Source organism: Desmodus rotundus, chromosome 2 (assembly GCF_022682495.2).
Source record: "Desmodus rotundus isolate HL8 chromosome 2, HLdesRot8A.1, whole genome shotgun sequence".
NCBI lineage: Eukaryota > Metazoa > Chordata > Mammalia > Chiroptera > Phyllostomidae > Desmodus > Desmodus rotundus.
The window spans coordinates 102,616,052-102,629,271 of NC_071388.1; the positions used below are offsets into that span (position 1 = coordinate 102,616,052).

The 13,220-nt window shown below is 46.1% G+C and overlaps 1 long non-coding RNA gene across 2 annotated transcripts in view; it reads right to left on the bottom strand.

The window, feature by feature from the left end:
- Positions 1–1,106: 1,106 nt before the first annotated feature.
- LOC123478453 (uncharacterized) overlaps positions 1,107–13,220 on the bottom strand; it is a 49,126-nt gene continuing 37,012 nt past the window's right edge. For both annotated transcript variants that reach the window (XR_011650875.1, XR_011650874.1), the window contains 2 exons: positions 2,787–9,292; positions 1,107–2,277 (listed from right to left, as the gene is read on the bottom strand). This is a non-coding gene — a long non-coding RNA (uncharacterized lncRNA). The remainder of the gene's footprint in view (positions 2,278–2,786; positions 9,293–13,220) is intronic.

Here is a 13,220-nt window from a genome sequence, read left to right on the forward strand (position 1 = left end):
TAATTCCTATTCCATTCAAAGGAACCAGGGCTTCTAGGGAAATGGCTGATTCCAGGTCTGGGTAGGAAATATACAAGATAAACCTGAATATCTTGTCATACCAGATAGTGAGAATTATGCATCAAAAGGATTCAGGAACCAACTTGAGGGGGCTTCCATTGACTGGTGATGGATAATTTAAGCACCAGTGAGGGTAACTGCAGTGGACTGAAATACACCAAATAATTAAATCCATGCACTCACAGTATACCCCTCACGCCCAAACCCTAATTGGTTTCTGTAGGAGGATGCTAGAGACCAACTCATTATTTTGAAAATTGATAAATAAAGGTAAGAAATCAAGCACTTATGTTGCCTTTCCTGTATGAACTGTATCACAGAGAAAGCAAATACAGATTGTGAGGAGGTTGCTCTTATAGAAATATTAAGTTAATAAGAAGGAAGGTTAGAGAGAAGCATTTTGCAACTCCTGGTGTTATAATGGATATAGATCTTAATCACCAACAGCTACCAACATCACAAAAAAGAGCTGCAACCAGACATTAAGAAACTCCTGGTGAAGTAAACAGCAGCACCTATAATGGAGTCTTACAAAAAAAATTTGACAAACCTGATCAAGCCTCTAGATTCAACTGCCTTTTTACATGAACTTCAGAGGGTAAAGGAACATGTTAGACATCTCACCACCCACATGGTGACGTGGTCAGCACAGCCCAGGTCGAGGGAACTCCCCCGCTCACTTCGACAAATGATCAACAAATAATTTGCCAGGAAAAAGGAAAAAAATATATATATATAAATGTGTATATGTATATATATATACATATATATATATATTATCCCTTCATATATATTCTGTGTAAAATCTCTACACATTCTCCCTTCATATATATATAGATCCAAGTGTGGACTATACATTTGGATTCTGATTCAAACCAACCAACCATTAAAAAATCATGATACTGAGCGAACAATTGAAAATTTGAGCACTGACTGGATTTCTTATAATGTTAAGAAATTATGTTAACTGCTGAGGTGATGATACTGTGTTAATGTGGAAACAAGTTTTTATTTTAAAGATAGATGCTAAAATACAGGGTCTGGCACAAATAATGCCCCTTTTTATTACAAAATCATAAGCATGTAATTCCGTAAAATAACAACGTAACACTCAAGCACACATATGACATTTTAGGTGAAATACTCAAAATTATTACACCCATGTTATTTCCCTAACAACCACACTCAAGCAGGCCTTACTTCTGCCGGGACTCTGTATTTACAGGTGAAATGATACAGTGTTGGGAGTCTGTTTCAGAATGAACGGGGGCAGTGAATGGAATAGAAAGAGGCAAGATTGCCAGTGAGTTGATCACTGTTGAACTGGGTGATGCGAACACAGAGGCTCTTACAGCACTATACTATTCTGCTAAGTTTGCACATCTGCTATTCTCAGTAATAAAAAGTTTTAGAAATTGCAATTCATTTTTAAAAATTGAATGAAATAACCCCTAACACTAGACTCCCCAGTAAACACTGCCTCTGTCCTTACAGTACTTAGAAATCCTTCCAGCATCCCGGGACCTATAGTGGGTCCCATCTGGCCCCAAATGCGTTCTTCAGTCAGCACCTACAGCTAAAATCAAGCCATATCAAAATTACCTTGAAAACCCTTTAGATTTCCTATAAAAGAGGTAAATAAAGTATTATGTATGAACCTTGTAAAGTGCTTCTTAGGTACGTTAGCATTTGGAAACACTGAAATAAACTAGAGAAAGGTCCAACAACCTGGACTACTTTATCCGCTCGTTTTCCTGAGCCTCCCTCGCTGCTTCCTGAGTCTCCCTCTACTTTGTTGGTCACTTCTTTGCTGCTTTCCCGTCACCCCTGGCTCAGGGGTGGAGTATCTCAGGGTTCAGTCCTCGATCCTTTTCTGTCCCATCTTGCTCCCCCTCAAGTGTCCCTCTTCCCCGTAAGTGGTACCAGTTACTCAGGTCGAAAACTTTAGAGCCATCCCTGATGCCCCATTTTCTCTCACACCTCATTTCAATCTTCATTCAATCCTGTTTGCTCTTCTTTAAAACAGTCCCATAATCCAATCACTTCTCGCCACTTTGGCCTGGATTATTTCCACAGTTTTGCAACAGGTCTCTGGCTTTCCACCCTTGCCCCACTGACAGTTCCTTCTCAAACGTGGCGGCCAAGCGGTCTTACATCAGAGCGTGCTACTCCTCTCCAGGTCTGCTCGTTGTGTCCAATCTCAGAGGAAAATCCAGTCTTGTTTTTTAAGAGTTTATTTATTTATTTTCAGAGAGAGGAGAAGGGAGGGAGAGAGAGAGAGAGAAACATCAATGTGTAGTAGCCTCTTGCATGCCCCCGAACGGGGACCTGGCCCACAACCCAGCCATGTGCCGTGACTGGGAATTGGACGGGCAAACTTTTGGTTTGCAGGCTGGCACTCAGTCCAATGAGCCACACCAGCCAGGGTGAAAATCCAGTCTTAAAGTGGTTTCTGAAGCTCTTCAAATTACTGTGCAGTGAACTCTACTACTTTCTGCTACTCAAATACCCCTGTGACCTCATGTCTGTCTGTTCTGTGCTTCACTGACTGTGCTCCAGCCAAAGCGACTTCACGGGTTTTTTGAACCTGACAAGTACCTCCACCTGCCTTCAGCTCCCTGCTCAGCGCTCAGGTTATAACCTCCCACCACCGCGCACACGTGCACCCATACTTCTCAGCAACCCCTCCCCCACCTATGCCACTTTATTTTTTTCGTAACACTTACCTTCTGATATACTGTACACCTCTAATTTATTTATCTGTCTTTTCTCCTGGAATATAAAAATCCCTAAAAATTGAAGATGTGTTTTGTTCACTACTGTATTCCCACTACCTAAAACAGTTCTTGGCCTATAGAAAGAGCTCCAAAACGTGAAGTGAATGTGTAAGTCAGCGAAGGAAGGAACGGGAAGAATGCCTAGATGTGGATGGGTAGGCATGAGACAGTTAAGATGCTCCTCAAATCTCAGCAGTAATTGCAGGATGGGTGGGAAATTTGGAAGAGATTCTGTAACTGAGCAAACCAGGGCTTGGCCATGTGGCGCCTTGACACCTGAGCCCACAATTAGTGTTGAAGGAAACAGGTTTTTATTAACGGGGCTCCAACCGCAGGGGGGCTGAGAGCACTCCTGCTCAGAGCCGTCCTCTCCGGAGAGAACCAGCACTTCCTTTGCCCTCTAAAAGGCTACAAGCCAGAACCATGCCCACAAGTTCCCCGTTTCCTTGTCTGTCCTTAAGCCAGTCCCGCAAACAGATCCCCACCTCTCTGGAAGGTGTGCGTGTGGGTTTCAGGTCGCTGTCCTCTCGCAGCAGCAGCTCTCTCCAGGATCTGGGGCGCGCGGCTCCCAGCCTCCACATGGTGGTTCAGGAAGACAAGCGTGTCACACTGGGTCACGGTGGGTCCAGGGAGGCACAGTCCCAAGACAGTGACTTCTCCATATGTCCTTCGGAGAAGCAGAAGTCTGCGACTCAGAATCCGGGGTCCCGGTTCAGCCCCAAGCGTCCCTCACGAGTCCGTGCTGGTGAAGCAGGTCCCCGCGCAGCTCCACCACCTCCGCCGCTGTCCCCCTTGTCTGACCCCTTCCAGACCTTGTGGTGCTCTCTCGAGTCTCTCCCACTCACTCCAGACCCCTCCTCTTCCTCGCGGACTCTCTCCCACACGCCAGACCTCAGGGCAGACCCCCTTCTCCTCCAGCCCGCCCTCATTTAAATGCTCAGCCCCGAAATGCCTGTGTGACTTCATATCCCACCCCTCCTATAATGTGTTAGCGTCCACCATTGTTGCTGGTTTCCCTGGATCTTTTACCTTCTTTCCGCTGCCATCGTTAGTCAGGGCAAGAGTTCCCAGTGATCAGGGGCATCAGGGGTGGGCATCCGCCTCCCCTGGCTGTGTCACAAGTCACTATACACTCTTAAAGTCATGTACACCTTCGCCCTGGGTGGAAGTCCTCTGTCCTTCAGGAAAGCATGGACATTAGCTTGCCATTGTTATAAAAAGCAGTTTAAACACTTCCCTTTCCCCAGTCAAGGGTTGTGGGGATACACTCTGCTATTTTCAGGGGACCCCCCCAATCCTGCACCCTGTTACAATTCTGCTTATTTCCAGGTTGACTCCATTCTGTTTTATCATTAAAACTCCTCAAAAACTGCTTTCTTGGGATATGTCCTGTGGAGAGACCTGAATCTCAAGGAACCAAAGCATTCTCGGTCCCACAACTGTTGAGGAGCTGAATCCCACCAACCACCACATGAGTGAGGAAGGAAGTGGGTCCTTCCTCAATGAGCCTTAAGACGAGATGACTTTGGCTTTGCAAGAGACCCAGAGCCAGGGGACCCAGCAAAGCCACGCCTGGACACTGCCCCACAGGAACTGTGAGAAAATAAATGTTGATTTAAATCCCTAGGTTACGGAGGTAATTTGTTACACAGCAATAAGTAACTAAGACAGATTTTGGTTGTTTAGTAACTGGACCAGAAATCCCTTGAAAGCAGTGACAGTTGACTCAGCGCTTGTCAGATGAATATTTTTTAAATGATGGGTGACCGAGCTTTTAGTCTTTTTCTGAGTCTGTGTATGTTGTCCTGGGGGGAGTCGGTAATGCTACATTAGGCAGTGCTAACTCAGTGCTACCTGGCCTGCCTCTCAGCCTTGACTCTCAGTCCCTAATCTCGCCCTCACGTTTAAGAGACTGTCCCAGTGGTTGTGATGACGTGGGCCAAGTAAAGTTTTCCTAAACAAGTGATCACTTTCCATCCTGTGTAGGATGCATCTTTCGAAGACGGAGAGATAAGCAGAGAAGGGAAATTATTATCAGTAACAACGGTCCCTTGAGTAGAAATCTGAATGCTGTCCTTACAGCACGACCGGTGTCAACAGCCGCATGTTACTGCTACAGGTCACTGAAGACGCGTCTTCAATGAACAGGCACCCCCACCTGTGTGGTCTGCAGGGGACAGTCTTCCCGTCACAGTGGGGCTCTTCTAGAGCCACTGACGATCCTAGTGCTCAGGTCACCAGGACTTCTCCCTCATTCTGACCTGCAGCCAGAGAATGTGATAAATACAAGAGACTGAACACATGAACTGTTTGGTCCAAGCATCTGATTTTCCCACATGCACATTGACACAGGCAATATCTACACTGAGTCATAGTAAATTCCTTCCATCAGAAAGCTGACTGAGCCTCAAAGTGAAAATTCCTCTTGTACAGACAGGTCAGAAGCTCAGGGAGCTCTGCTCAGCTCTGCCAAGTCACGTGGGCAGCAGCCAGGCTGACTGGAAACGAAAAAGCACTGGGTGTGAACACTTCCCTCTGTACGCAGATCTCTTCTAGGCAGATGGTGTGCATGCCCAGGACAGAGGTGGTGAGGGCAGATCTTTTCATTGAATCCCACATTCCATACTCCAAGAAAGGATTTCTTTGCTCTATGGGGTATATTCCAGGGCCCTGGGGATTGGGAGAATGCAGCTCCTTTTTTTTTTTTACTCAAATTTTGTATGATTTTCCAGCAGATAATTGTTAAAACTGCCAAGGCTGGACAAGCCGAGTTCTAATTATTTCAGCTAAAAGAAAAAAAACCTTTTTTTTCCAAGCTGCTTTCTTCAAAGAGGAGAGGGCTCGGTGATCCCCCAGCTGGGCAGGGCAGGCTGTTCTATGGTTGGTAAAACTAGAATTCTGCATGGGTGAGGGGCGCAGCACAAGGAGTGGGAGGGGCTCTCCCTGGAGCGGAGTGGGTTAGTACAGGTAACAGCAGGGCATCTCTACACCGGTCAGACAGCTCTGCAAAGAGGACTTCTGCGCTGCTCAGGCTGAAGGGCATGGAGGTTGGCCATTTACAAGCTGATCCAAGGTTTCATGTAAATTGACCTATCTTTGTTCTGGCCACCCAGTTTCTCCCTAAGTTAACATGTAATGTTGTAATGTCCAGGTCTGCCTCTGCTGATATCTGAGCATTTCTGTGAAGCTCTGGGGAAACCAGAATCTGTACATAAATATTTTATTTATTTATTTACTTTTTAGTAATCTGGACAGTCTCTGACATTCTATCTGTACCCTGATTATCATTTGATTCATTCATTCATGTATCATCCATGGAACACATTTCTTGGACATCCCCTTAGTGTCAGATGTTCTAGGCTTTGAGGTTACAAGGGTGGGGAAGACCCATGAGGTCTGTGCCTTCGTGGAGTTTACTTTCATGTGGGATGGTGTGGGTCTGCCCCCTCCCAAAGGATGTGTCCCCTGGCTCAGCAGCTCCTGTGGGCAGTTAGTTATATCCAGTAGTCAGCACAGATGTGATTTTCCCAGTGGAGAGCTTTTCGAAGATAAACAGCTGTGAATCAGCATGCTAAAAGCCTCCTTAAAGAGTACTCTCTCTTGTCTTAGACTTTGGAAGCTTCAGAGAAAAATGTTTCCGTCCAGGCTTAGGGAAAGCTGTGTGTTGGCAAGAAGTACCCAAGAGAAACTCTCAAAACACTTACAGGTGAGTTGAGCTTGACCATACCCCACCAGTTTTGTCATTAGAAATGTAAAAACATCCCTCAACTTCCACCCCACTCTCAGTCCACCATCATAGTTGGACCTAGTGGGCCTGAGGCACGAGGCCCACTGAAAATGGAAACAGTGGCTGTAAAGAAGGCATCCACGTGGCCCGCGCAGCTTTCCGAGCATGATGGCCCTGCTGAGCCTCCAGAACCCAGCAAGCCGGCTTCCAAAATGATGTCTGAGAGGAACGTGGGTCGGACAGCGGCTTTCAAACCTTCAGGGAGAGCTTCTCAGTTCTGGTTGCACATCAGGATGACCCAGAAAAATTCAAAAATTACCTATGGCTGAGCCCAATTCCAGTGCAATTAAATCAGTAGCTCTGAGTAGGGGGCCTGGATACCTTTTTTCTTTTCTTTTCTTTTTTCTTTTCCTTTCCTTTCCTTTTTCCTTCTTCCCTCCCTCTGTCTCTCCCTCCCTCCCTTCCTTCCTTACTTCCCTCCTTTTGAGAGTTTTTATGAGTTTTTTGTTTTGTTTTGTTTTTTTAGCCAAATTGAGGACATATGCCAGGGAACAAGATTCCAAATACTCCTTTCCTTTCCTTTTTTCTTTTTTAGAGCTCCTGGTGACACGAAGGTACAGCTGGAGCTGGGGACCGCTGCCCCAGACCGCTCTTGACCAGAGGCAGCCCCATCCGTCCTAGAGCAAAGGTAAGTTAAACAGGCTGCTTGCGCACGCCAGAAAGACTTTCAAGCTCACCAGTAAGTTGGTCAATAAGTCTAAATTTCAAAAACAAATTTCCAAAGTTCAAGTCACTTTTCCTGTGGCTAGAAACCTTTAAAATTGTAAAAGCAACTTTTATTTCCAAAGCAACTTTGAAGTTCAAAATTTAAAGCTGGCAAGCTGTGTCTTCCCACAGAAGGGAATGTTTTAAATTCCTGGACAGCATGTCAGAATTTCAAAGGATAATAATAATAGGTAAAAGCTGACTGATGTCTAGAGCCAAGCACAGAGCAAGGCTTCACAGGACCCTCTCTGGGACCCTCTCTCCATCTTTTTCATAGAAATAGACGATCACGGAGTTGGGAGGCCAGCTCTTACCCAACAAAAGAATCCTATCTGGATCATCGCTGGGGGAAGGCCAGCGTATCTCTCTGCCAGGACAATTTAGGTAAAGAGGCACTTACTGTCTTGTTGAACAGTCTGCATCACTTTAATGTAGCTGGGTTGGTGTAAGAAAGGTTTATCTTTGTGTTGAACTGAAAACAGCCACTGCCTCTCTTCCGACTTGGCCTTACCTTCCTCCCGCATCAGTGCGGCTGTGCTGGCCGTGCCCACAGCCCGAGTCCTCCTTTCTCTGACCCTTCTCAGTATAATATGGTTTCCAGATCTCTCACCACCTGGTTGTCCTCTCAAACTTGTCAGTGTGCCTCTCAAAATATGACACCCAGAACCAAATCCTGGGTGTGAAATATCAGAAGCATCAAGCACTGCGGCAAGTTTCAGACACAAAACCCCCACAGTCTAGTTTTTCTGTCATCAGAAGGGGCCGCAGGGCGACTCTGGCATGGTCTGAGATAGACCTGGGAGAGGCGCAAATCTCGGGCGACCATAACCACCCAGTCAGAGAAGGACAGACAAGATTTAGCACCAATTCGTAGCCAAGGATTAGACACAAATACTGCTGTGTAATTTTGGTACAATTATTCCTCTATTAGTAAACATCCTGAGTATGTGTGGTCTGCTCCGTGTGCTGTCTTTGGAGTATGGGAAAGAGGGAGGTCACAGACAGAAAATAATGAAAAGCAAGGTAAGAAAATGCTTCCTATGCACTGGACGGGAAGAACCCCATTGGTCACTCTGGCAGGCTGGCTGAGAAGTCAGAGGCTCTGGTGTCAAACAAAAGTGATATGGGAGGACTGAGTGGTCCCCAGCCAGAGACTGGCAAATGACCTCGAAGGCAGGGAGGGTTGAGACCAACAGTGGTGTTGGTGCTACTGCTCTACTGCCCTGCTGAGAACATTGGGAAGCTCGGTGTCCTCAGGGAGCGTGGGGGAAGCACAGGTAGTGCCCCAAACGTGTTCATCACAAGACACCCCTCTGGGAGAAGGAAGAGGACAGTTGTCTCAGCTGCCTTGCACACCTGTTTGTGTCTTGTGCCAGAGAATCAGAGCTTTAAAGAATGCTTTAAAGAATGTCTTGTCTTGGAAAGAGACACGTTGAGAGAGGATTTCCAAAGATAGAAGCCCAGAGACAACTTTGCCCTTCAGGAGGTGAAAGCTATTTGGAGAGCTGGTGGTCTGGACGTGAAGATACAAGCAAGCATATTGCTTCCTCATGCTGGAGCCAGAAAAAGGAATTGTAGTCAGAAGCGATGTAATCACTCTGCTTGCTTATGATTTCTGCAGTTGTCCTAGGTGGAAGAAACCTGGAGCTTCTCTGCAATGAAGATGTCTGTGTCTCACCAACAGAGTGGGCTTGTTTCAGAAAGAGGCCCAGGAGAAGGCCAAGGGGTCAGGACCCTCCGTCCTACAGGAAGGGGGTTCTAAGCCTGTGGTGACAGCAGCTCCGGCATTGGCCACTACCTTTTGGCCACTTTGTTTGTTTGGTCCTCAACACATCACCACCTGCAGTAACTTCGTAATAGTAGGATTTGTGGTGTAGTAGGCGTGGTGGTTATGGTGGCTGATAAGGCCACATCTGATATAATTTTCTGCCTCTAATTTGACCATCTTCCTAGATACAATCTCCTGAAATACAAATGAGAAACAAGAAACAATTAACTATGTAAACTGAAGGGCAGAGCCAAAGGGGAGGTTGTTTTCTCTGTCTGAAATACCTGGATTCTTGAGTTAAGTCATGGCTTGCCAGACATCTGAAACGATGTGACATGTGGCAGTTGGAAACAAATACATACAAAGAACTTCCATGAATGGATATTTTCCTTTCAAAGAAAAAGCAACCTATTACTGAGGCCATTTCTTTAAACTGGAGGGAGTCAACATTTAGCCTGAGTAGATCCTCACAGACTCCTCTAACGACCCAAACGAAAAACCTAGATAGTGTCTAATAAAATCCACAGCGCCCCAGAAACTCCAGGTACCATACCATTCTCGTGTTGTAGAGAAGAAGGAAGCAGGCATGGAAATGGAATCTGTTGAAGTGAATGTTAGCCCTCAAGAAATTACATTACTTGGAGAAGAATTTAAATGTCCTCGACATGTGCAACTCTCCAAAGTAACAGAGTATGAAATGTGTTCGTTCATATGTTTGTTCTATTCACTTATTTGACAAATATTTATTGAGCCATTCTGTGTCCATGGCATCTATTTGCCTTCCGGGGGCAGGCACAGCGGGAAGTGGCTCTGCCCTGGGGCTCTAACTCTGTAGGAGGGAGAGAGTGCATATTCATTAATTTCCTCCTGAAAGTCAGGGTGGGCCAGGTGATCTGATGCCAGTCAGGCCCCTGGAGCGTCTCTCTTACCTTTTATTTTGTGAGCTCCCAGAAGCTTTCAAGTTTGGAAACACAATTACAGAGGCAGATGATCTCACCTATGTGACTGGGATTGGGGCCACCTGAACCCAGGCTTGCTCAGCTTCCCTATGTCCACATGAAAATGTCTCTCTATCTTCACTTGTTTCTCTCTTTCCTTCTTGTTTCAGAGAAAGACGTGTCCAAGGTCAACAACCTCTCCAGCTGTCCTCACCCTCTCCAGCGTCTGTTTTTTCTCCCCCCTCCATTTTTTTTGGTTCTCCACAGACATGCCTAGTTCTCCCTATCTTATACAGACCATCTCTATTCTGCTACTTCTCAAACTACCATCATTTTCTCTCTCTATTTCCAGTGGCCAACTGTCTCAGCTGACACTTCCTCCTCTGTTCACTCCGTTCTCTCTCCGCAAACTCCATCCAGCTCACTAGATGAAATGAACTGCAAAGGTGACCAATGGCCTCTATGGTAAAGAGCTGTATTCCAGTATCTGTCATCTCTTTCTTTCTTTAGAAATTGAACCCATCCGTTTTAGCTGAGTACCAGACTGTCCAGCTAAAGGCAGCATCTTCCAGCTTTCCTTGCAGTTTTATGTTACCATCTATGTGACTTCTGGGCCACCCTCTCAAAAGGAAGGGGCATGCTATCCACTTTTCGCTTTTTACCTTCATGCTGGCTAGACTGTGGAGGGATCACGGGACCTGAGATAGAAAACTCATGCTCCAGATGGCAGAGCAACAAGATGTAATAGAAGGAGGACGGGTCCCCAACAAGCTGCCATGACCACATAAGCCCTGAACTGTTTATGCTGGGCTGTTACATGGGGGGAAATATGCCGCACACTGTTATTTTGGCCTTTATTACAGCGGTCAAATCTGTGTCCTTATCGAATAACCCATATCTTCGTCAACATAAGCTTCAGAGTGCCAATTCCAATGTCCATTTCTCAGGGCCCATCCTTCTGGGTATCTCAGCAACACCGGCCACTGTGATGGCCTTTCTCCTCCTTCAGCTAGCTCACTACTGCCCGACCCTGGTTCCCTTCCCACCTCTCTGATCGTTCCTTCTTTGTCTACCTCCGTGGGTTTGCCTTCTCTATCCCTACTGTATCTATTTATTATTATTATTTTTTAGAGAGAGAGAGCAGGTGAGAGTAGAACATCTATTTGTTGTTCCACTTATTTATGTTTTCATTGGCTCATTCTTGTACCCGCAACCTTGGTGTATTGGGGAGATGCTCTAACCAACTGAGCTACCCAGTCAGGGCCACCCTCCTTCAAGCATGGCTATTCCCCACTGACTTTCTCCTCTCCTGTGGGTGCCCTCCATTGGTAAGCCAGTCACAACTCATAATTTCAGTTCTTTCTTTTAGACCTTACGAGCACTTTCTTGGTCTGCTTCTGGGAGATGGCGTGATAGGTGAGAGATTGGACTCTGGAGCCCCACTGTCCTGTTTGAACCCCAGCTCTGCCAGTTACTCACCGTGGGGTCTTGGGCAAGTTACTTAACCTCTCTCTGCTTCAGTTTCCTCACAGATGAAAGGAAGATGATAAGAGTACTGATCTCAACAGGTTGTTGGGAGCATTAACCAAGTTAATAGATATGTAGCAGTGAGCAGAGCCTAGCATCTAGAAAGTGCTATGTAAGTGTAACCTTTCATCGCTGTTGGCATTTACACCTGAGGACACAGGTCTCAGTCCCTGACCACGTTGTAGCTGGCCCAGACATTACATCAGTCACAGTCACTTCGGAGCACTTGGGTGGCTAGAAACGTGACTGGACTTCTCTGCCTGCCTGGATTCCTCATCTCCTCCCTGCGCTGGTCTCTGGTGATTACAACACAGTTTTATCTCCCTCTGTGTCAGTGACATTCGGACACTAATCTCCACCCTTGGCCCCTCACTAGAGCCCCAGTGCTGCCTCTAAACAATCCGTGGCTGCGGCACCTCGAACACATGCTGCATTTCCCTGTCAGAGCTGCCTGGTTGGGTTCGGCTTGGACGGTGGACTCACAGGCCTCATGCTGCGTTCCTGATTCATTGGGATGATGCCCACATGCTACTGAGCATTTTTATTGGAAAGTTTCTCTTTCCTTCTCCTGGAAAACTATGGTGTCGGACTTGTGTAGACTAGTAGGGAGAGCCAATTCCAGAATCAGACTAATCCTAATTCAAATCCCAGCCACTCCAGTAGCATTGGGGAAATTACTCAACTATTCAGAGTTCCATAATACACAGCGCACAAGTATGTTAGGTAAAATCGGATACATTCAGATATGCACATAGGGAACTCGGACACAGGAGTTAGTCAATAAATATGTTTTCTTTTGTTTTAAAGTAATGCTCACTCTACTTACTTTTACTTACATTTTGTCTTTGTTGCCCTATTAATCTGATATGAGAGCATTTGAATTTGCTCAGGCCCTTCCCCGTGGGGCACGCTCATGACGAGTGGTTTTGCTAGCAGTGCAGTGACTCAGAAGGTTTAATATGAAATGATGAATTTATATCAGGCTGATTCCAGAAATGAGTTCAAGTGGCCCTCTCAGAAAGATTAGCTTGCTTCTCCCCCTACCTATGCTGCATTAAACAGGCAGAGTAGTCAGTTCTTCATCTGACTGTGCACAAAGCAAGCCCAGAAGGAGCTTTGATTTTTTTCTTTTTTAACAGGAATTGTTACTGAATGGTAGGTCATTGCCATCTAGCTCCAGTCCTTAATGCTTCTCAGGTCACATGACTGATGCAGTTTTGGGGGACATAAGCAGTTGTCTATATACCCTGCCTCTGAAGGAAAGAAACCAAGCATAGGTGGCTAAAAGAAGTCCGATGGGTTCTTGTCCCTCTCCTTAAGTAAGCGCCTGACTGACTCGCCTAGTAAAAATAAGCTGGCTCCTCCAACCCTGGCAGTTCAGGAAGGCTCCAAATATCGCATGGGGTGTACTTAAACTAACATTTATTTATTGTTTATCCGAAATTCAACTTTAACTGGGGATCCTGTATTTTCTCTGGCAGCTATGACTGGGAGAGCTAGGAGAAGTGGCTGGGGTGATAGCTTCCATTGAGAAGAAAGGGGAGAAAAACATGGACCCTGTAGGCAGGCCCATGTCTGCAGGGTGAAACAAACAGAATGCCTGTGGACGGATGATTACAGTACGTGAAGCAGTACGCTCTTGCTGGGTTTGAGTGGAA